This window comes from Castor canadensis, chromosome 5, assembly GCF_047511655.1.
Source record: "Castor canadensis chromosome 5, mCasCan1.hap1v2, whole genome shotgun sequence".
NCBI lineage: Eukaryota > Metazoa > Chordata > Mammalia > Rodentia > Castoridae > Castor > Castor canadensis.
The window spans coordinates 64,657,590-64,679,827 of record NC_133390.1 but is presented as its reverse complement, the minus strand read 5'-3'; the positions used below and the strand labels follow the sequence as shown (position 1 = coordinate 64,679,827).

The 22,238-nt window shown below is 36.9% G+C and overlaps 1 protein-coding gene across 2 annotated transcripts in view; it reads left to right on the top strand.

The window, feature by feature from the left end:
• The window catches only part of Lsamp (limbic system associated membrane protein), a 606,667-nt gene that overhangs the window by 160,460 nt on the left and 423,969 nt on the right, over positions 1 to 22,238 (top strand). The window lies entirely within an intron of this gene.

Below are 22,238 nucleotides of genomic sequence, written 5' to 3'. Positions count from 1 at the left end.
TCACACAAATAAGTGGACATTACTTTTGTGTCTTGAAACTTTTGGGCCCTAAACCTTGGAGAAAATAAGAACAATAGAGGGCTTATAGTTATTCTTATTATCTTTGAATAAAAACAAATCAAATGTTAAAAAGCATCATGACCAACAGCAACATAAAACACCTATGTAGTTTCAAAGGTTTTGCTTCAAAATTATAGAGTCAAAACAAATTAGGTCAATTGCTTACCAATAAATTGTATCTCAACAATGATATATTTTAAGAACTTTTGTAAATGTCACAATGCACCCCCAACACAACAATAATGAAAAAAAAGATATTGTATCTCCCTATTAGACAATAGACATCATCTGTCAGACTTAAGACTTTGTACAGAAGTCCTGTCTCTGTGGCCATCATCAAAGAATTAAGTAGGGACTAAGAATTCAATGAATGCAATAATGTTATACTAGATAAACTTTCTATCAAAAATAGAGACTTATCTTGCCCAGTGGTAGAGGACCATGGTGTTATAGTTTTGTTCTTGTTTACTGTTGATTTTTCTTTTGTCCAAAAGCTGAGCTACTAATTTTAGTGCCATCATAAATCAGACTCTGGATAAGTCTTGGTTCATACACAGATGCATCACTGAGCAGAGGATTATTCACACATCTGCAGTTCTTGAGTCTGTTTTTGTTATGTACATTATTATTTGTGAGACTGTAATTTTGTGAGAAATATGCAAAACTATGCGGTCAATGTTTCCAAAGACAAAGAGAGAAAAAGGGTTTTTACAACTTTTCCCACCTTCACAACCAACCCTTCTTTCCTTCTACTTAATTTTCTCAAATCCAATCTCCATTTCATCACCATCTTTTTTTCCTTTCACAATTGCATACTGGCCTGTATTTTCTTCTGTATTCAATTCAGATAGCATACATAAATAGTCCACTTACTTTCTTCACTTCTATCCTTAGTTTCTAGCTGTCCTTTTCTATAAGACCCAGAATGAAAAAGTAGAAAGAGCTCAAGAATAAACTTGCATATTATTGGATGTCTCTTAGAGCAGAGCAGCCGTGAAAGTCCAGCTTCTCTTTTGGCTAAGTACAACTTAACACATTGTCCTCAGCATGCTGCATGTTGTGTGCTCTGTCCACAAAGTTGACTATAAAGAAAAAGGTTTCCATCTATTAGCATAGTAGAAAGGTTTTGTTCAATACTCTTAAGCATTAGGCCCCAACTCTTTACTAACATAAACCAGTTTTCTTGTTAGTTTCCATTTGAAGAAATCTAAAACTTGAAACAAACTAATTAGTAGGAGGATCAGAATTATTTGGCATTCTAATAATCTGAAGGAAGATATTTAATCTCTACAGAGAGCCTGATTCTTCTTTTAAAAGATGACTGAGGCCAATAGGAAAAGGGGAACAGGTACAAGAGAAAAGGTTAGATCAAAAAGAATTAACCTAGAAGGTAACACCCACGCACAGGAAATCAATGTGAGTCAATGCCCTGTATAGCTATCCTTATCTCAACCAGCAAAAACCCTTGTCCCTTCCTATTATTGCTTATACTCTCTCTACAACAAAATTAGAAATAAGGGCAAAATAGTTTCTGCTGGGTATTGGGGGGGGAGAGGGAGGGAGCAGAGTGGGTGGTAAGGGAGGGGGTGGGGGCAGGGGGAGAAATGAACCAAGCCTTGTATGCACATATGAATAATAAAAGAAAAAGGAAAAATAAAATAAATAAATAAAAGATGAAAAAGAGCATCTATCTATCTATCTATCTATCTATCATCTACCTATCTCCAAGTAATTTTTAAACTGAAAAAAGTATGGGAATAATAACAAAATATGTTTCATTTGTGGAATAAAAAATGAGCTATGTGATATATCAGAAAAGCTGATTTCTCTGATTTTATTGTCTTAAGTCTTTGGCTAATTTCTTTCTTGGACATCAGTTCTTCGCAGTGGAGTTATGGCAAAATCATTACTGAAGTGGACATATGCACTCCAAATTTCTATTTTTTTAAGAATTCAAATCCTGACACTGTGGCTCATGTCTGTAATCCCAGCTATGCAGGAGGCATAGGTAGGAGGATTGTAATCCAGGCTAGCTCTGGGCAAAAATGTGAGGCCCTATCTAAAAATAACTAAAGAAAAAAATGTGCTGAAGATATGGTTTAAGTGGTATATCACTTGCATAGCAAGCACAAGGCCCTGAGATCAAACACCAATATCACATAAAAAAAAAAAATCAAGGAAAGGAGACCCACATCTCAACAACAAGCAGGGCAAAGGGATTCACATCTGCAATCCTAGCTACATAAGAGGCAGAGGTAGGAGGATTGTGGCCCAAGGCCAACGTGGAGCAAAAAGCATGAGATTCCATCAGAAAAATAACTACAATGAAAAGGACTGAGGGAGTGGCTCAAGTAGTAAAGCACCTGCCAAGCAAGTGAGAGGCTGTGAATTCAAATCTCAGTGCTCCAAAAGAGGTGTCATGAACTACCACACTTTCCTTTATGCTTCAAGTATAGCTGAGAAAGAAGAAAACAGCATAACAACAAACTAAGCTATGCCTTACATGAAGGAAAGGGTACGGATTTATGCCCAGTCTTCATTCATAGCAAAGAAAATTATTTTGGGTTGATCAGGCACAAGGGGCATTCGTAACTCTTATGACCATGCTGCTTTTCAGAAGTTGGGAGTCCACTCTTCCTGCTATATTTAACAAGTTCTTAGTTTTGACTCCCTACTTTGAAATAGTGGTTAAAGAAAATGGAAAATGAACACTTGATAAGTGTTGGCTATCACTATTGTTCACATTAGTGTTTAATTATTATTATTAGCATTAGTGTTGCTATCTTCTTGTCTCTTGCTAACATTCATGTTTACTATTTGTCTTTTTTTAAGTGTAAAGCAGGAAATTTTATTGAGAAAGTGTACAGTGGAAGAATAGAGGGGGTCCCAAGAAAGGGTGCCCCCTGTTTGTCATCTTTCCCTCACAGTCAGTTGAAAGTAATTATAGATACTGATGCTTTCAACTTTCCTGCATTTTCTTTATTTCTCTCTATATACTTCTCTGCATGACCTTGACCTCAATTCTACAGACAATGTCAGTTTTTAAATCTGTCTTTGAAGACTTCTAAACTAATATCTTCAAAATCTAGACAGTAGCATACATGTAACAGCTCAATAGTTCACTTCCAATTTCCTAATCTCACCAGAAGTCCACTGGAAATAATTACAAAATTCCCCCACTTATTGAACACCATCTGCTATATACTCTTATACTCCCGGGTCTCTTATAAATCAAATACTCAGCTTTTTTGTCTCTTGATTTCAGCGTGGGTGTAGCTTTCTCAGAGTGGTTCCCCTGCTTGACCTTTCTGCCCTCTCTCAAAATTCTTGGCTCTCAAGTAGCATAATAAATCCCCATCTCATCATCATTAACTGTCAACTAGAAATCCACAGCCAGGTGAAAGCTAGAATAGGAGCCCAACCCTTGTCACTAAAGCATGCTAAATTTCTAATAGCTCATTAGCATACCATACACAAGCATCCTGCTTTTAATTAGTTACGTGGTGTGATAATTAAATAGTATTTTTCCAGTTTCCCCTTGTGTGGGGGAAAAAAGGGAGGGAAAAGGTTGACTAGAGCAGAAAAGGGGTGTTAAAGTTAAGCAGAAAGTTTTAAGTAATTGTGACCCTGGGGAGAAAATAAAATGCTCTAGTTATGTTTAAAAGAAATAATGAAGATAAAAACTACTTGCTGGTAGTTATTTGAATGAAAATACTTTTAAATTTAAATCAAAAATAGAAACATAAATAAGAACCAAAGTATTTTGTGTTTTGCCATTCTGCCTTTTGTTTTGGTATGACTTAGTTTATAGGACTAGTCCAGATCAAGAGGATTAGGATAAGAGAACTGCCAACCTCATAAATTCATGAAAGAATCCTAATGGGGTCTTGACGTTTCAACACCGACCATTTCAGGAAGCCAGCCTGCCTGTCATTCCCAAGGGCTGACCAGGATATTTACACGGTTAAATCCCATCCTTTCTACTCACTTGTGGGAAACATGACAGGCCACCTCTATGGATAGGTATTACATATTAGTGTAAGACAAGGCATCGGGGGAGAAATTGCCCTTCTCAAGAAGTCCATCCCCCTGGCACGAGTATTCAGATAACTACGGTCAGAGCAGCAAGACGTATATACCAGAGCCATGTTCTGGCAGCATACAAGAGATCAGGTTTCTTCTGAGAGGGAAGCAGATGGCAGGTTATGGGCCTTCTGTATGCAGCTTTGAAAGTTACTACATCATCAAAGGGACAGATGTAAGCCTATTATAATATAAAGCACCAAATGCAGCCCCATATTGAGCCTTAATAGTAATAAAGTTTGCTCTCTCAGAAACCATCTCTATTTGAAACAGTGCCAAGTTTTCCAATTTAAGGAATTTAACATACACCTTGGCCTTTCTCTAAGCAACCCATACTCAAAAGAGCAGTTAGCCACAGTGGTGCTCTTGAGCCTATGCTCTTTCATTTTGTAGTAGAACAAGACATACTTGGTCTTAGTCCTCCTTGATCCTGGCACAGAACTCCTAAAAGCTTTTGAACATTCTCAGTGACAGGAGTATCTTTTTAAATTGATAACAATCCCCCTTTGAGCATACCTGACTTTATGATAACAAGGTAATTTAGGCTGAGACTGCTCACCAGAAGACAAGTGATTTAAACAGTTGGGACCTCCCAGCCCCACATGCTGACCTAAGGAAGGTGAAGTGGTGGTGCTGGAGATTAAGCTCTACAAAAATATTAAAATACCAGTTTTGATGAGTTTCAGGATGACACACATTCAACAGCTGTTAGTGTGGTGCATCTGGAGGGGGCTTAGAAGCTCTGCTTCCTATTCTTTGTCCTCTGTATTACCTCTGTCTGTTTCTGAATTGTATCCTGTTTTGTAATAATCTAGAAGGGAATTACTTGAGTTATGTAAGCCATTCTAGCAAGCTACAGAATCTGAGGAGAAAATCATGGAAACTCCTTGTTCTTAAATGGGCAGTCAGAAGTACAAGAAGACCAGACTTGCAATTGGCATCTGAAGTGAGATCAGTCTTGTGGGGCTAAGCCCTTAACTTATGGGATATAACACTGGCTCAAGGTAGATAGAGTCAGAATTTAAATAAATTATGGGACACCCAGATGATGGCCAGAGAGTTGGAGAATTGCTTGGTGAGGAAAAAATCCCACACATCTGGTGTCACAAGCATTGTATGAGAATAAGAGGAAAAATTGTATTTCATCAGACATGTCAAAACTGATTTTTAGTAAAATATGTACAACATTAGAAATAGGTTTAAAATGGGATTCTATTCTCAAACCAAACTTCCTCAACTGAAAATCAATATACATGTAGCCTGTGGACATTAGAAAGTAATTGTCAAGCCACTAGAGTATTGCCAAAGAAATGGGTAATTCCAAAATAGAGACCTGGAAAAATGAAAGGGTTGAAAATGGAGTCTGGGGAGTCTATTACCTACCCATCTGCCACTGTCTTCTCTTCTTTAATTCTCTGTCCTTTCACTCTCTGGTTTCCTTGATATTCATGCCAAATTGAAAACCCTGCAAAATCCCTCTAAGCTCCTGTGAGTCTCCTGGAGAGTTTGGCCTTTGAAGGTGAGCTGTGTAGGAATCGATTCGGCTGTTCTATAGTCATGACTTGGTGTCTTGAAAACCACCGCCAGCATATGAGAAATATCACAAGGCCACTCCTTTACTCAAGTTTGGCAGACAATCAAATCCAGACAATTCTCCAAGTTGGAACAAAATAATGTCCAGATTAAGAATGTAATCTGAAAGAAGAACAAAGGGAGAGCTTTCTTATCTCCCCGTCCCAGAACAGTGAATTTTTAAGGTTCTTCCAGAGACGGAGGAAGAAACCAGAGAGGTAACAAAATATATTTAGATTCTTCCACTCTAATTTGATGAGCTCGCGCACCTAATTAGCATTCTGCTGAACCAGCAGACAATATAATATTAAAAGGTGATACTTCCCTTCAACTTTTAATGGTATAGCAGGTGGTAACAGACAAGTACAGGCTGATATGGAGATTTGTTTCTTTGCCAGTCAGCTTGGTAGCAGCACATCACCGTTTTTAGACAGAGCCTCTTGCGAAAAATCTGTACTTTCCTCTGTTCATGTTTCTCATTCTTGGAAGCAACTGAGTGTGTACCTTTCCAGTCTGAATAGAAACCAAAGATGACTCCCTAAGATTTTCAGCAAAAATCCTAGCCTCAAAACCATGATGCCATATTTTCTTAGAAGTCAAGGGATACAATAAACAGTACATTTTCTATTCAGATTAATATTAATGATATTAGTGATTATAACCATTGTTTAAATTAAGCTTTATCTTTTAAATCCAAGGTCATATTTCTAAATCTGTACTTTAAAATGCAAAACTATTATTCCAATGAGAAGCAAAATAAAAGATGGTTTCATCTTGATACATGATTCATAGAAGTAAATCTGGAAATATTATTTAAGCATACCACTCAATGTAATTTCCTGCCAAATATGTTACTATAAAAATGTCCACCGGTTTCCACAGTTGGGAACACACAAGTTCATTATGGTCATTATGTTTACAGCCCTAATTCTGTACTGAGTACGATCTTTGTTGCCTTTGTCACTCATAGTATCATCCTCTCTTTGATCATTACAAAGCAGATGGGTTTCCCAGTGAGGATAGGAAGTGTGGTCTAGCACAACCCAGAGAAGCTGTTCCTTAGAAAATCTTTTGTTTTCCATTGCTACTGTATTAATTTACATCTCCACCAACAGTTCCTAAATCTCCCCACCACACCCATTCTTGCCAGCATTTGTTGTTTGCTGTTTTCTTGATGATAGCTATTCAGCCTGGGGTGAAATGAAATTTCAATATCATTTGCATTTCTCTGATGGCTAAGGAAGTTGGATGTTTTTTTCTGTATTTATTGGCCGCTTCTACTTCATTTCTTGAAAAACTGTCTATTCAGTTTGTTTGCCCATTTATAGATTGTATTATTTGTTTATTGAGAGTCTAATTTTTCAGATCTTTATATTTTATGTATATTAACTTCTTCTTAGATGAATACCTATTAAAATTTTTCTCTCATTCTGTAGGCAGTCTCTTCACTGTGTTCATTATTTCCTTTGCTGTGCAGAAGCTTTTAAATTCGATGCAATCCCATTTGTCAATTCTTGCTATTACTTTCTGAGCTATTGGAGTCCTATTCAGAAAATTGTATATGATTATGTCTTGAAGTGTTTTTCCCTATGTGTTCCTCTAGTAGCTACAAAGTTTCAAGTCTTGCATTAAGATCTTTGATCAATTTTTAATTGATTTGTTTACAAGATAAAGGTAAGAATCTAGTTTCACACTTCTTCCTCTCAATAGCCAGTTTTCCCAATTCATTTGTTGAGCAGGGTGTCATTTCTCTAACATATATTTTTGTCACTTTGTTGTAGCTACACTGGCTTATTTCTAGTTCTACTATTCTATTCCATTGGTCTATGTGTCTGTTTTTGTGCCAGTGCCATACTGTTTTGTTACCATGGCTCTGTAACATAATTTGAAATTGAGTATTGTGATACCTCCAGCATTGCTCTTTTTTCTCAGGATTGCTTTGAGTATTTGGAATCTTTTGTGTTTTCATATGAATTTTATGATTGTTTTTTCTATTCCTGTGAGGAATTTCATTGAGATTTTGATGAAGATTGCATTGAATCTGTCGATTGCTTTTAGTAATATAGTCATATTGGAAGTTCCTCAAACAAATTGCTCTGCCATAAAATTGAGAATTTCTGTTCTTAAAGACACCATGAAGAGAGGAAAAAGTCAAGCCATAGATTGAGAATGTATTCATCAAAGAATTTTTATCCAGAATAAAGAACTATGAATCAATAAGAAAAATACAAACCACTCAGTTTTTAAAAATGAATTTGAGTGGATTCTTGCTGGACGAGGAGAAGGCCACTAGAGGCCTGAAAGCCAGCTTCTGAAGCAAAGAGCTGGTGGAGCTGTGTGTGTTTGCTCAGTCCCTGCAGTGTGGATCTGTATGAAGCCTCTTACTTTCCATCCTTGGCCAAGAGGAGGGATTGATTTGTCCTGGGGTTTGGGCTTCTTGGGAGTTCAAAGCCAGCCTGGGCTACTTATACTTAGAAAGACTGTCCCAAAAGGTTAAAAAAAAAATAGAGGGGTTAAGGGGGTCTTAAAGTTAAGATCTTATTTTTCAATCCGAAGCTCTTTCAGATTACAGGAAGACACTGGGAATATACATTTGCACAATCATTAAATCTTTTATTTACATATAGAAATTAGTAAAACCTAAAACAAAACCAAATGCAACTTGTATAGAAATCCTTTAATTTTCTTTATTTCACACATTAAAAAATGAAACACACTATACAAATGGGTTTCCATAGCAGATTAGGTGCCTTCTCTGTTAACAATCTGATGTAACTGAGAGGAGCCAGACTACCTCCTTTGCTTTGTGTGGTATCCACATTAAGTGAGGAGTCACCATTACTATGTAGCAGGGATGAAAGCACCACCTTCATGCAGCTCTTTCAGATTCTGCCTTGTCAGGAAGGCAGGGAGTCTTGTTACTGTCAGGCAAATAGGCATGAGCCACTGGTGCCCAGCTAAGGTAGATATTTTAAACAGTGTCTTATGGTTTGTTTTTGGTTTTGATTTTGTTTTTGCAGTGCTATGAATTGACCCCAGGGCCTCATACATGCTTGACAAGCTCTCTACCACTGAACTACACCCCCAGCCCCGATGTTTTGCCCGAGTTATCATATGATTGTTGTACTGGGGTACATTGTGTCATTTACAAAGGTTCTTACAATGTATGATAGTTGAATTCAACCTCCTGCCTTGAAACTTTGAAACCATGCAGATGCATTTCTCTAGCTGCCATTTTTCTCAAGGTAAAAGAAAGATGGCCATGTTGAATACTTTTTTTGTTATTATAAAAAGCAAAACATTATTGAATTTAGAAATAATGTGAGATAGATACATTTATATATTTTTGATTGCCCAGAGACTGGTCTAGTCTCATTTTGAATATTATTTATCATAGACCAGAAAGCATTTCCTAAACATCCCTGGTTCTTTAAGCAAAGTGATACTTATATACCACAACCTTGAACCTAGTACTCATGGTGCTGTGTTAGTAATTGTTTTTAGGTTTTATATTGATTCAAGAAAAAATACATAAAGAAATTATATTGATCTTTAATTTATATTTACAAGTAAAAAGTTATACACAAAAAAGTTATACACTAAAAATAGAAGGACAATATGATCCAGCTATGCCATTCCTAGGGATATGCCTGAAGACATCAAAATCAGCATACTTTACAGATACCTATACATTCATGTCTACTGCAGTCCTGTTCACCATGGCCAACTTATGGAATCAACCCAGGTGTCCATTAAAAGATGAATGGATAATGTGGTATATACACTACACTGTGTTTTGGAGTATTATTCAGTAATAAAGAAGAATGAGATCATGTCATTTTCAGAAAAGTGGAAAGAACTGGAGGTCATCATATTGATCAAAATAAGCCAGATTCAGAAAGACAAGTACTTGCATGTTTTCTGTCATAAGTGGAATCTAGAAAAAAGGTCTCGAAAACGAAAGGGGGACTATTAAGGAATAAAGAGAACCAGGAAGATGGAGTATAAATGAGGTGAATATGATCAAAGTACATTATATATATGAACATCACAATGAAACACATTATAATATATAATTAAGAGACAATTTTAAGACCCTTTACTTTAAAAGCCTAGAAAAGATCACTGAAAATTCAGCAAACCAGTTTCAATAAATGCATTTAAAGCCCTCAGTCCCTGTTCCTGCCACATGAAGAATCTAGAAGAATATTCCAAACACAGAAAATTGCAAGTTATGTGGCTTTCTTTGATTTCGATTTTATTTTTCCCTTGTAAATGACCTTGTCCTCCTTCTCTCTGCACTCTGAGGCACAGGATATCATCTTGAACTCTCTCCCTGCTCCCCTAGAAAAACATTCTAAAGGATGTATGACCTGAAATTTACTGACTTCTTTGCTTTGGGATGGTAACTTTCCTGATACAAGAGTCTAAGCCAGTTTAGTAACTTCATTTTGCATAGACCAAAAGGTTCATGCCATCTTGGTGGTGCTCTGCCCACCAAGAACACCAGAGTAAATTGAGTGTCAGATGCCTCCCACTCAAAGCCCAGAATCTCAAATAGGGCTCAAACATCTTACAAAGACAAAACATGGACACAGGAAGATGCATTTATGAGAGGATTCAAGACTGCAATATGCATTCAGGGAATAAATTTATCAGTATTTGTATCACTTTCCCCCCAAATCTGCAATACTTATTAGTCCCAAGAAGACTGAAATCTTTATGCACGGCACTGTAGGATACATGACTGTTAACTCTACTTCTCTGATATTTAAAGTCAGCTGTTAGATCAATATTACCAAGTCAATAACAACAACAGGCACAGCAGGTGGTAATTATTGATTCTGTTTGCATAGGAAATAGAAGAAAGGCTAGAATGTCTTTTTTTTGGGGGGGTGTAACTGGGGATTGAACTGAGGGCCTACACCTTCAGCCACTCTGCCAGCCCTTTTTTGCAAAGTGTTTTTTTGAGATAGGTCTTGTGGAACTATTATATTTGCCTGGACTGGCTTTGAATCATGATCCTCCTGATCTCTGCCTCCTGAGTAGCTAGGATTCCAGGCATGAGCCACTGGTGCCTGTCTTAGAATGTCTTTTAAATTGCACAATAATCCTTGCATGTAGGTTCAAAAGTCCTAGAAAAGCAAGTATATCTTCCTAAATTTAGGTTAGAAAAACGTTTTTAAAAATTATAAAGCAGGAGACACATTAACTCATTAGAGTTAGTCCCCCTTTTGGTGGGACTAAGGTTTGACCTCAGGGCTTTACATGCAAAGCAGGTGCTCTACCACTTGGGCCACACTTCCAATCTATTTTGCTCTGGTTATTTAGGAAATGGGGTCTCACAAACTATTTGCCTGGGCTGACTTTGAATCGCAATCCTCCTGATCTCAGCCTCCCAAGTAGCTGGGATTATAGATATGCACTCTTATGGCCCTGCTATGTTTTCTTTATTTAACGATTGGTGGAAGAACTGGGACTTGAACTCAGGGCCTTGTGCTTGCTTGGCAGGCACTTTACTACTGGAGCAACTTCTCCGGCCCTATAACATTCTTCAATTATTTTATATATATCAGCCACATTGAATATTAAAATATTTGCTGATGTCTTTAACTTAGGAAAACAATGTGAACTCTTTTCACAGACATATGTATGTATGTGTGCATGTGTGTGCAACTTCTAATGGAGAGGGAGATTTTCAAGTTCAGCCAAATTCTATGAACTTACCTACAGTTGACCAAGAATTTTTTGAAAAGCATAGTCTCCAGAAAGATTGGATACAGGACACTGTTCTAACTTCCCAAACAAGTAATTGCTTCCTAAATAGGAAATGGTGCAAACCACAGATAACTTTGAGCAAAGCAAAGCTGAAAGCAATGGGATTCAAAGCTATGAGAAAGCCTGAGATAAAGTGGAAGGATTCCATGAAGAAGAGAGCATTAGGTGACAGCTTTCTAAATAGCAAAGTGACATGCTGAGAATTCAATGTGATGTTAAGATAATAAAAATGCATAAGAGCACTGGCCTTATAAACAGATATATGCTATCACCAGAAAGGAAAGCTGTAGTGTTTAGCTCTAATTTATACAGTAAGGTAAGACTTTATCTGGCATCTGCTGCTAGGTCTGAGCACTCCAGGATCAGAAAGATGCAGATAACTGCAAAAGGAAGAGGAAAACAACAACAACAACAAAAATGTTTAAAGAACTCAGGACCCATGCAGAAAGATTAGAAGAGTAAACCAGCTCTAGTTTCCTGTGATAACTAGGAAAGAATATGCGTGATCACTGTCTACAAGTGCTGTATCAGAAAGTGGTAAACACTAAGGAGGCAAAGGAATAATTTACAGTACTATGTGGCTAAGGGCAATATGATAGAATTACACTTCACAAAATATAATTTGAAATCTTTGGAATATGCTTTAGAAAAGTTAATTTTGCACAAATGGTTTCGCATGCCCAGAATGTTAATCAGCTGCCTCTTTCCCCAGGTGATGAGCTATCTCTGCCTCCTCTGTCCCCATCAATAAATACTTCAAAAGTGCCTCTCTGAAGATCAGATCTCTCACACTACCTTAGACTTAGTATCTCAGGCCTAGGTTCTCCTTTTCCCTGTCCAAGGTACAGATACACAGTAATTAGCTTTCATTACTCTAAGTTTCACATATGTTGATCTTCCTCAGGTCAAAGAAAACCTAGCACTTACACTGCTATAGCAATCAAAATGCCTTCTAACACTCAAGTCCTCAACCCACCCACTCCCTCAGCCTCCCAAGTAATCATGGCTCCCTGTTGGTGTCCAAATACAATTGCCAAAGGTCTAGAAGATCATGCAGTAGTCTCAAAGATGGCCTTGACTTTGCACTGAAATCTTAAAGAAATTACTAGAAACTCTATATTTTATCTCTCATTTTATTTCTATTATATATAGTTTACATTTATAGTGTATTAACCTAGTTTATAACATACTTGTGTAGAAGTTCATCCATATCATTTGAAAATAAACAAAAAAGCATATTTGAGGTCACTTGCTCAAAAACGTTTTTTTTTTAACTCCATATATTACTATAGAGGAGGGGAGACTCCTGGAGATTAAGGACTCCTACCTATCACTAGGTGGTGTCAGTAAATATCATATGAGATAAAGTGTGTTTGTTTAAGCCCATTGAAAGTTAAATATTTATACAAAGTAAAGAAGGATGGTCCTTACTGAAAGCTTTAGAGGGAGGGAAAGTTTACCAGGCCTTTCCATGGAGCAAGAATCACCTAAAACTATCTTCCTGAATGCAAATGATACATTTGCTTCTATGTATGAGGCAACAAAGATAAAACAGAAATACAAACTAAAAAAAAGACAGTACTGAGTCTTGGAAATTCAACATTTTAAGCAACAACTCACACCTGGGAAATTGCAGGTGAAGAACTGAAAAGAAAGATCACAAAAAAGAGAAAAGAAGAAAATGATGAAGATGCATGGATGGTAATCAAAGAAGTGTGAAATAAGGTAAACAGAAAAGAGGAGAGAGCAAGTAGTAATGATGTGAAAGAGGGAAAAGCTTATTGCTATGAGAACAGGGAGTTAAAAAATAAGAGACTCAAACATTCTTTTTTATTAAGGATATTTGTTACCAAAAGTATTCTCCAGTCATCTATACACTTAACCAATAGTAGATAAACATACCATTGCAAGCAAATCTACCACACCATTGCATATCAACACCACCAGCTCCCAACTGTGCATGTTTATGGAGTACTTTCTAAATTAACTAAATTCTTACACATCATTGCTGCATTGGTTTCTAGTTGTAAAAGGCAGACAATCTATCCAAGAGGTGTAAGCCACAAAATAGGAAACTACACACATAAAACTGGCAGAAATAATGAATGTAAAGAATAAGCCTTGGTGAAATTTTCTAGTTTTGCTTTATCATAAGGCATGTCGGGACAGGAAATGAGCCAGTCTAAGTTGTTCACCATTAACAAACGAAATATAGACATTGAACAGTGTCATACACCAACAGAGCAATATTGGAACACACAAAACATATTTTATATGTTGTTTTTAACTGTTACCTCTGACCCAATGCTTCATAAATAACCTAAAAAAATTTTTTTAAATAAATGCATCATTAGTAAGATAGCACTGACATTTTAAGTCTAACTTGATTTTGGATAGATAAATGTATGCTGCAAACATTTCAGCACACTGCAGAACAAGTGAACAATTTACAGAATTCTGTTGTCATAATTACTGAATACATTGAATAGCATTCCAGTGCCCAGGAGCTGATATTTATTAATAAAACAGACAATCCTTGCATAGAATCAGGCCAAATTCTGATATCTACAGATATGTTAAAATAAGGACACATTGGCTACATTTGTATTTGGTATATCTTAACAAAAAAACAGATTTATTAATAGAAAATCTTTTTCCAATAATTTTCAAAAGTGTTAACATGAATCATTTACTAAGAAATTACAAGCTTATGCAGAGATATTGTCTCTCTCATTTACTTAATAAATGATTCATATCTTTAAAAGATATTTCTATTGCCCAATTATAGTATATGATCATACACTTTTTGTTGTTATTGTTGCAGTCCTGGGGTTTGAACTCAGGGCCTATACCTTGAAGCACTCCACCATCCCTTTTTGTGATGAGATTTTTTCAAGACAGGGTCTTGTGAATTTTTTGCCTAGGCTGGCTTTGAACTGTGATCCTCCTGATCTCTACCTCTGGAGTAGCTAGGATTACAGTGCCAGGCTATAAAACATGATTTTTAAAAATGTTACTTTCTTCAAGAATTATGTAAAATTTTAAATAGCAAAGAGAAACCAAGAGAAACCTGGAAAAATTATTCCTGACATTCTGTCTAGTACTTTCAGGATTACAATTTGAAAATGTACTAGTCTACTAATAATTTTTTAACTGGAGAAGATTCTTGCCAAACTAAAAAGCAAGAGAAAGTGGAATGAAGCTTCCATATTTAAATAAGTTGTTTGTAATTCTCAGACAATAAAAGATATTTTGAAAGCTAATGAAAATTTAAGGCAGACTGATACAAATGGCAAAAAGAAAGATTATAATGTGGGTTGGAAAACAATTTGGGAAAAGATGGATTCACTCAGATTCACTCATTAATTTTGTAGAAAGGCAACCATGTTAAACTTAGTTCAAAAGGTCAAAGAATTGCACATTCTTCATTCTCTTATGAGAATAAGATAAAGGGCAATAAAACAAGCTAGAATGAAAGAATTAGTCAGAGGCAAGTAGAGTGATAAGTCAGGTTCAATGAAAATCAGCTTTAAATCATCCTGTTTTACCTGATAATTGTCAGGTTATTAATTTCACAGTGCTAATTGATATTATATTAAGAAGCCATTGCAAAATTATGAGTCATTAAGAACAGAGGTTAAGATACAAAGAATAACATTTACTTAACCGTTCACTGATTTAACTAATATTTATGGAATACTTATTACATATAAGAAATTCTATAAGTAATTAGGTCACAAGGATAAGAAAACCAAAATTTTTCCCAGGGATCATGAGGATGAAATGCAAACAAGTAGGAGAAGTACATTGCTCATTGCAGTTCTCAGTCAGTTGTCTAAGCAGATTCTATATTATGTTTTGTTGTTATTGCTGTTTGTTTTATATATTTCAAACAAATCTATAATTTTATGTGGGAATGGGCAATAACTCCTGTTTCCTAAACTTAAAATTTTCTACAGAACATTGTCATATTGTACTACCCTTTAAATGCTTCTAACAAAATGAGTACTATATGACTAGTCAAAGAAAACATATAAAGAAATCTGGAAAGCAGATAAGACAGAAGACAAAGGAAATAAGACTAAGAAAAACGTAAGAAAAGAGTGAGCACACAAAATAGAAAAAGAATGCTTTATATATTATGCATTTGATGACTCCATTCACTCCTTCACCTCTCAGTGTTCTGAGGTAAAGGTTATATAGACATGGATTGGGACTACTCCATTGGGAAATGTATACTGATTTCATTAATCTGTTCAAACTCCTGCAACTCCAATGCTTGGCTCTCTGATAAAAGGGAGCCTAGAGAACAGGAATAGAGTCTTGAATCTGAGGTTAAAGGGCAGATTCTTATCCTAAATTTACAACTTGGGACCTACAGAGTATACCTTCTTTGAACAACACAAAACTTCTCATAGAAACATGTCCTGGGCCTTGCCCAGAAGTGTGCCCAACATGGTGTGTGAAGCAGACAGTCCTGCGTTCTGTAGGCCCTGAAGTTAGCAGCAGGCAAGAAGCACTTGTGGCTCCTGAGGACTGCAATTGAATAAAGGTTATACAGCTTGGTGCCTCCTGCTGTGGAAGAGCAGTTTGTGCCACTTATGAAAATGACTCAATGGATGCCAGAATCCGAGCCCTCAGTCTTCTCCTTTCTCTCACTCTTCCTCTTTTGAAGTGGAGAAAGTGATGAAATGAAATGGACTGAAATAATTCCGCTTTAGAGAAAACCAAGGTGACACAGAGAAGAAAGAAAAGAGTATCAGGTACAGGAAAAAATGGATAAGTTATATTAGAGAGAATTAGCTATTTTGAGTAGCCTTTCAACTCCTCACTTTCTACCTTTTCCATGCTAACCTGTATGGTTATGCTGCATATCACTACAGATAAACCCGTGTTATGTTATAAATTAACCACGTTATCAATGTGCCGTTGTATTACTCCCTCCAACCAATTCTTCAACTTCATTCAAGCTGCAACTCACACTGTCATAAATGAAAGATGCAAAACACCTGTGAGGTCAGCCTGCCCCTTTGCCAGAGCAGAGTGAGAAAAACAGTATTTTCCTTAATGTTTTGTAAAAGTGATCTTCCATCTCTCCATGCTGGTAAGCACAAAGGCCTGCCCTGACACGTTTGCTTTGCTGGTTGGTTTTGCACAGAGACGGGTTTTTAATGCACTAGGGGAAAGCAGCTTTTGCTAAATGTTTTATAACGTGTCAGGAAACCTTTATCGAACATTTAATCCAAAACCTGGCTTTGAACCAGAGAGGCATACAATTCCGTAATTAATTTTTTTTACCTTCTTTTGCTAATCGCTGATAAAAAGCTTAATTCTATTAACAACTCGACTTGACAAATTGCACCGCTCAACGGAAGCGTTTAGAAATTAATTACGCATTTTATTGCATTAGATCGGATAAACAGGGAAAGACTAGCAAGAAAAGGAAAATCTGAAAAGAAGGAAAATGGTCAAATATAAACAACCCGTTGGTGTCTGACTATTTCCATTATGGCTCAGTGTGTCACCTAAAAAAACAATAAAATAAACACACAAACTTCACAGATAGTGGCACCTAATATTTAAGTGTGGTTTTACCTCTGGGCTGTAGTAATAACACAGTTTTATTTTCCTGGAAGCATACAATTTTCCCTCTAAAACTCAGGCTGATTTGGATTCCTAGAAGGATTCCTTGTCTAACTGTCACAGAAGCTCAATCCTTCCCCTTCTTACATCCTCCAGCATCTAGTCTTAGAAGCTCAGTGCATGGCCTTTGGGGATTTAACTAAGAGTAGCAAATTGCAGTAGTAGGTGGGATATTGTGTTACCAAAGTATTAAAAAATGAGAGGAAAAAAGATTAAATTGGCTTCCACTTCACTTCTCTAGTTAAAGTTAAGTGCTCACGTGGTCAGAAGACCATATGCAAATTTTATGGTTCTCTTTGTCTATAAATATACATATTTCCCAGCACTGACGAATGGATTAAGAAAATGTGGTATCTATACACAATGGAATTTTATGCAGCCATGAAGAAGAACGAAATGTTATCATTCTCTGGTAAATGGATGGAATCGGAGAACATCATTCTGAGTGAGGTTAGCCTGGCCCAAAAGACCACAAATCGTATGTTCTCCCTCATATGTGGACATTAGATCAAGGGCAAACACAACAAGGGGATTGGACTTTGAGCACATGATAAAAGTGGGAGCATACAAGGGAGGGGTGAGGATAGGTAAGACACCTAAAAAACTAGCTAGCATTTGTTGCCCTTAACGCAGAGAAACTAAAGCAGATACCTTAAAAGCAACTGAGGCCAATAGGAAAAGGGGAACAGGTACTAGAGAAAAGGTTAGATCAAAAAGAATTAACCTAGAAGGTAACACCCACCCACAGGAAATCAGTGTGAGTCAATGCCCTGTATGGCTATCCTTATCTCAACCCACAAAAACCCTTGTTCCTTCCTATTATTGCTTATACTCTCTCTACAACAAAATTAGAAATAAGGGCAAAATAGTTTCTGCTGGGTATTGGGGGGGAGAGGGAGGGGGCGGAGTGGGTGGTAAGGGAGGGGGTGGGGGCAGGGGGGAGAAATGAACCAAGCCTTGTACGCACATATGAATAGTAAAAGAAAAATGAAAAAAAAAAAGTAAAAAGTACAAAATAAAAAAAAAAAAAGATTAAATTGGCTTCCACTTCACTTCTCTAGTTAAAGTTAAGTGCTCACGTGGTCAGAAGACCATATGCAAATTTTATGGTTCTCTTTGTCTATAAATATACATATTTCCAAATGGCTTTTGAAAGAGACTTCTGGCACATAATCAAACCATTCTAGCTTGTAGACTCCCACACTGAGTCTGCTCTAAGCAAAAACTTTTATGCTGTAGCAAACTCATCAATAAATTCATGTTTAAAACACGCTCTTTCTCTCTTGCACGCTTTTGCATTCTGCTGGTCAATATTACTTCTTTTTCTTAACTTACTTGCTTTAAAATATAATTACCCCTTAGATTTTCTTCTTTAGTTAGTAGTACACTCAGCTTTTCAGTTCTTTTCTAGCTCAGCAATTGTCATGTCAGTTCATGAGCATGTTATTGAAATAAGCATCACCAATGGGGATGTGAGTGGATCAAAAAGGGTTGCCTTCAAAAATCTAGAATCGAGCAATTCTGAGCAGTGATATAGAAATGTAAAAGAAATGCAATTTCGTGTCTCTGCAGAAGTAGTGCACAGAAAGATACATGTAGTCAAAAGAGCAACAGAGGAAGTTGCCTTCCTGATGTGCAAACTGACTAATTGGCAACGAGTTTTCCTCCCATCTGAAAAAGCAAAAGGATGTTTCCTGTCAGAAATCCACTCCAGGAAAATAGAAAGTGGAGGTCTGAGAGTTTAGACAACATTTACTGTGGAAATCAATATTCTTGGCAAAATATGAGTCATTATAAAGGCAGGATTTGGGGAAAGTACATCATGGGGCAACTAGGGATTCTGGAAAATTTCTTGAGGAAATAGTGCCAAGTTTTGGAGCTTCTTCCAAAAAATTGAAACTAAGTAATCAAAGCACTAAACAAACTCTACTCAGAAGTTTGGAAAAAGCCACAGGTGGAAGCTGGCTTTTTGTAGTTCTGATGATGTCAAGGTACTTGCTAGAGCCCCCAAAGAATGGCACTGTGACATTACTGAAAAAAGAAGGTGTTAAAGCAGAGAACAGATGTTGTTTACCCAGAAGAGGAAGAAATGGAGGAAAGCACCCTAATAGCTAACTTTACCATGTCATGTTTGCCAGCTTCTCCTCTTTCTTCTTCTCCTCCTCACTCTTTCTCTTCCATTCCTCCTATTCCTCCAATTCATCCTTTTTCTTGTATTCTCCCTTCTTTCTCTCTCTCTCTCTCTCTCTCTCTCTCTCTCTCTCTCTCTCTCTCTCTCTCTCTTCCTCTCTTCCTTTCTCTTTAATGGTTGTTTCACTTCCTATTCTTATTCTAGCTGCATTATGTAGTTCTTTCCTGAAAAGCAGGTAGGCAGTAATGAGGGAAATTCTCCATAATCTAAGTGTTTCACAAATAAATTCATGAGCTACTAAATACACCTCCGACTTATGGACAGAATAGGTTCTAAAATGAATACAGAAGTTTTATCATAGATAATTTTTTGTGTCTTTGCCTTGGGTAGTATGAGGAATTTAAGATACCATATAAGCCAACAGCATGTTGACTCTTACCTGTGATCCAATCTCACTAGGCAGAGATTGGGAGGACCATGGTTCCAAGGCCAGCTGTGGCAAAAATTAGCAAAACTCCATCTCAACAAAAAAACTGGGCATGGTGCCACATGTCTATGGTCCCACTATTCAGGAGATATAAGTAGAAATATCGTGATCCAAGTCAGCACAAGCAAAACACTCCAGACTCTATCTGAAAAATAACTGAAGCAAAAAATCCTGGGGCCTTAGCTAAAGTGGTAATAGTACCTGCCTAGCAAATACAAGGCCTAAGTTCAAACCCCAGTTGCACCAAAAAAAGATACCATATAATATATCATAGTCCCTGTACTTAGGCAATATTCCATGTACATTCAGGGTACTTTGATTTCCTCTGAATGTTATATAAAAATTTCCCCCATCAAGGATGCAAGGACTGTATGAAGTATAGGACCGTGTAAAGAAGCAAATGGTATTTAAACCAAGAAGATATTGCTGGTTTGGATGTACAGAAGCGTGTCATAGAATGCTGGGAGTATTAAAGGAATCTGAATAATCTTGGTGGATACTTTTGAGAAAGGAGAGTTATCATTCTTTTACATCCTCAGCTCTGTTTTCCAGTCATTGTCCTGTACAATAAATTTCAAACTTTGTTAGTTTTATTTTTTTCTTTCTGTTTTAAAACTTCTAATTTAGCTAAAGTGGACATACTACTGATTTCCAGTGTAAAACAACAAATGAGAAATTCCCATACCTGGAAAAAAATTGTAGGAAGGCCCTCTTACAAAGTACCTTCAGCTATGTGAACAGGTGAGAAAGCATCATTAAGGTTTATCACACTTAATATGATTGAGGACTCCTTTCCCTTGCCTCTGTATTCTTATTTTGGGCTGCTGTGAATTGTCATCTGCAAAGCTATGGGAAACATAAAAGGCAGATAATAGTAATAAAAACATGCTACATGTATCACATATATGCAATGTTCTAGAAAAAAAAAATGTGTTTCTCCAGGGAATGTAGCTGATGTTCACAACCATCACAGAACTCTTTGTTTGGGGATTGGATATTGTTAATGGAAAATACTACCTCCTGTTTTCTGTGTTTTCGTGGGTGACAGCTGATTTCTACAAATCACATTATATGGCTGGTTGGTGTGTGCAGATGGTAAAGAGTGTTGTATTTCTGTACTTATTCAATTTGAGAAATATATCTATTTCTTAGACCCTTTGCAATAGAAATACTTCAAGAAGATCTCTAGTCCTCTCTTTTGGAAGAGAGGGGAGAAAAGTTGAGCTAGGTGCCGTGCTCCTGCTCTGCATCTCTGGTAATTCTCTAAGGCTGGAGCACATCTGGGACTGCTAGCTTAGTTCAAGGTCATGCTGATCAAAGAGCTCTACAAAAGAATAGATAGATTTAGTATTTAAGATGGTCAGGGCATGTAGACAAGCAAGCCTCTCTCTTTGTTGATCAGGACTTAGGCTTCCAATAGCCTCTAGTCTGGCCCTAATCTTTGACAAGAGGTGTCATAAAATCAGCTGTGCTGGATGTTGTTGTAAAGAAGAAAAATAAAATCCCTTAACATCAAGTTCATGGTGACATTTGTGAGGCCAGCTAAAACCATGCTATTTACAGAAATGTAGAGCTGAATACCTGTTAAGTAGACATTTCTTGCCATAAAATTTTGCTTGAGTTACTCTCATTCATAATGATAAAATATTTTCATCTTTGAAAGCATTCAAGATATTCCTTAAAAATATCTAGTCACTTAGAATTACAGGAACTCATAAGATTGCAAAAACCTCCAGAGATGTTCCAAATGAACAGCATCACCACCTTTATAACAGGCCTTCTGTTTTTTTTTTTTTCTTCCATAAACCATTGAGGGAGGCAGCACAAGAAGAAATAATGATAAAATTCTTTAACTATTTCCAAGGCTGGATCAGCCTCTTTCAGGTCTCTGATAACCTAAAGCCAATTCCCTTATGACTGTATTTAAACGGAAGGTCTCTCTTTGACTACGTACACAATTGATTTTATAGCATCTCCTTCTTGGTGTGAGATTTCTGAGTTTCTTCTTTAGTACATCTGAATGGTCCCCCGTGGTGGCAAATACTCTGCCATCTGCCCTGTCCTCCTAAGCATGTACTATTGGTGTGGCCCTCACATTTGCTTCTTTGTGCTTGCAGACTGGGTGTGCATTTGTGCACACATGGCACAAGGCTGGCTATGCATAGGGCCCCCAAAGCCCTTATGTGGTTAAGAACAATGAATGTTAATGTTGTTCCATGCCAGCAGCAAGAAGAGCAGAGACGTTCCTAACAAGAGCTGACACAAGGAGAAATACTAGCTTTTTGTCTCTCTTGTATGTTAAACAATTCATGAGGTTTGGGGTTGAGTGAGACGTTTAATAAACATTGGCCGCTTGGGCTGCCTACAGCTGGTAATTTGTCACTATTGGTCAAATGTATGAGAAGCAGAATGAGTTTTTCAGCTTTGAGGAGTTAAGGCTTAACAAATAATGCTATTTACCATAAATTCAAAGGCACAACGTGT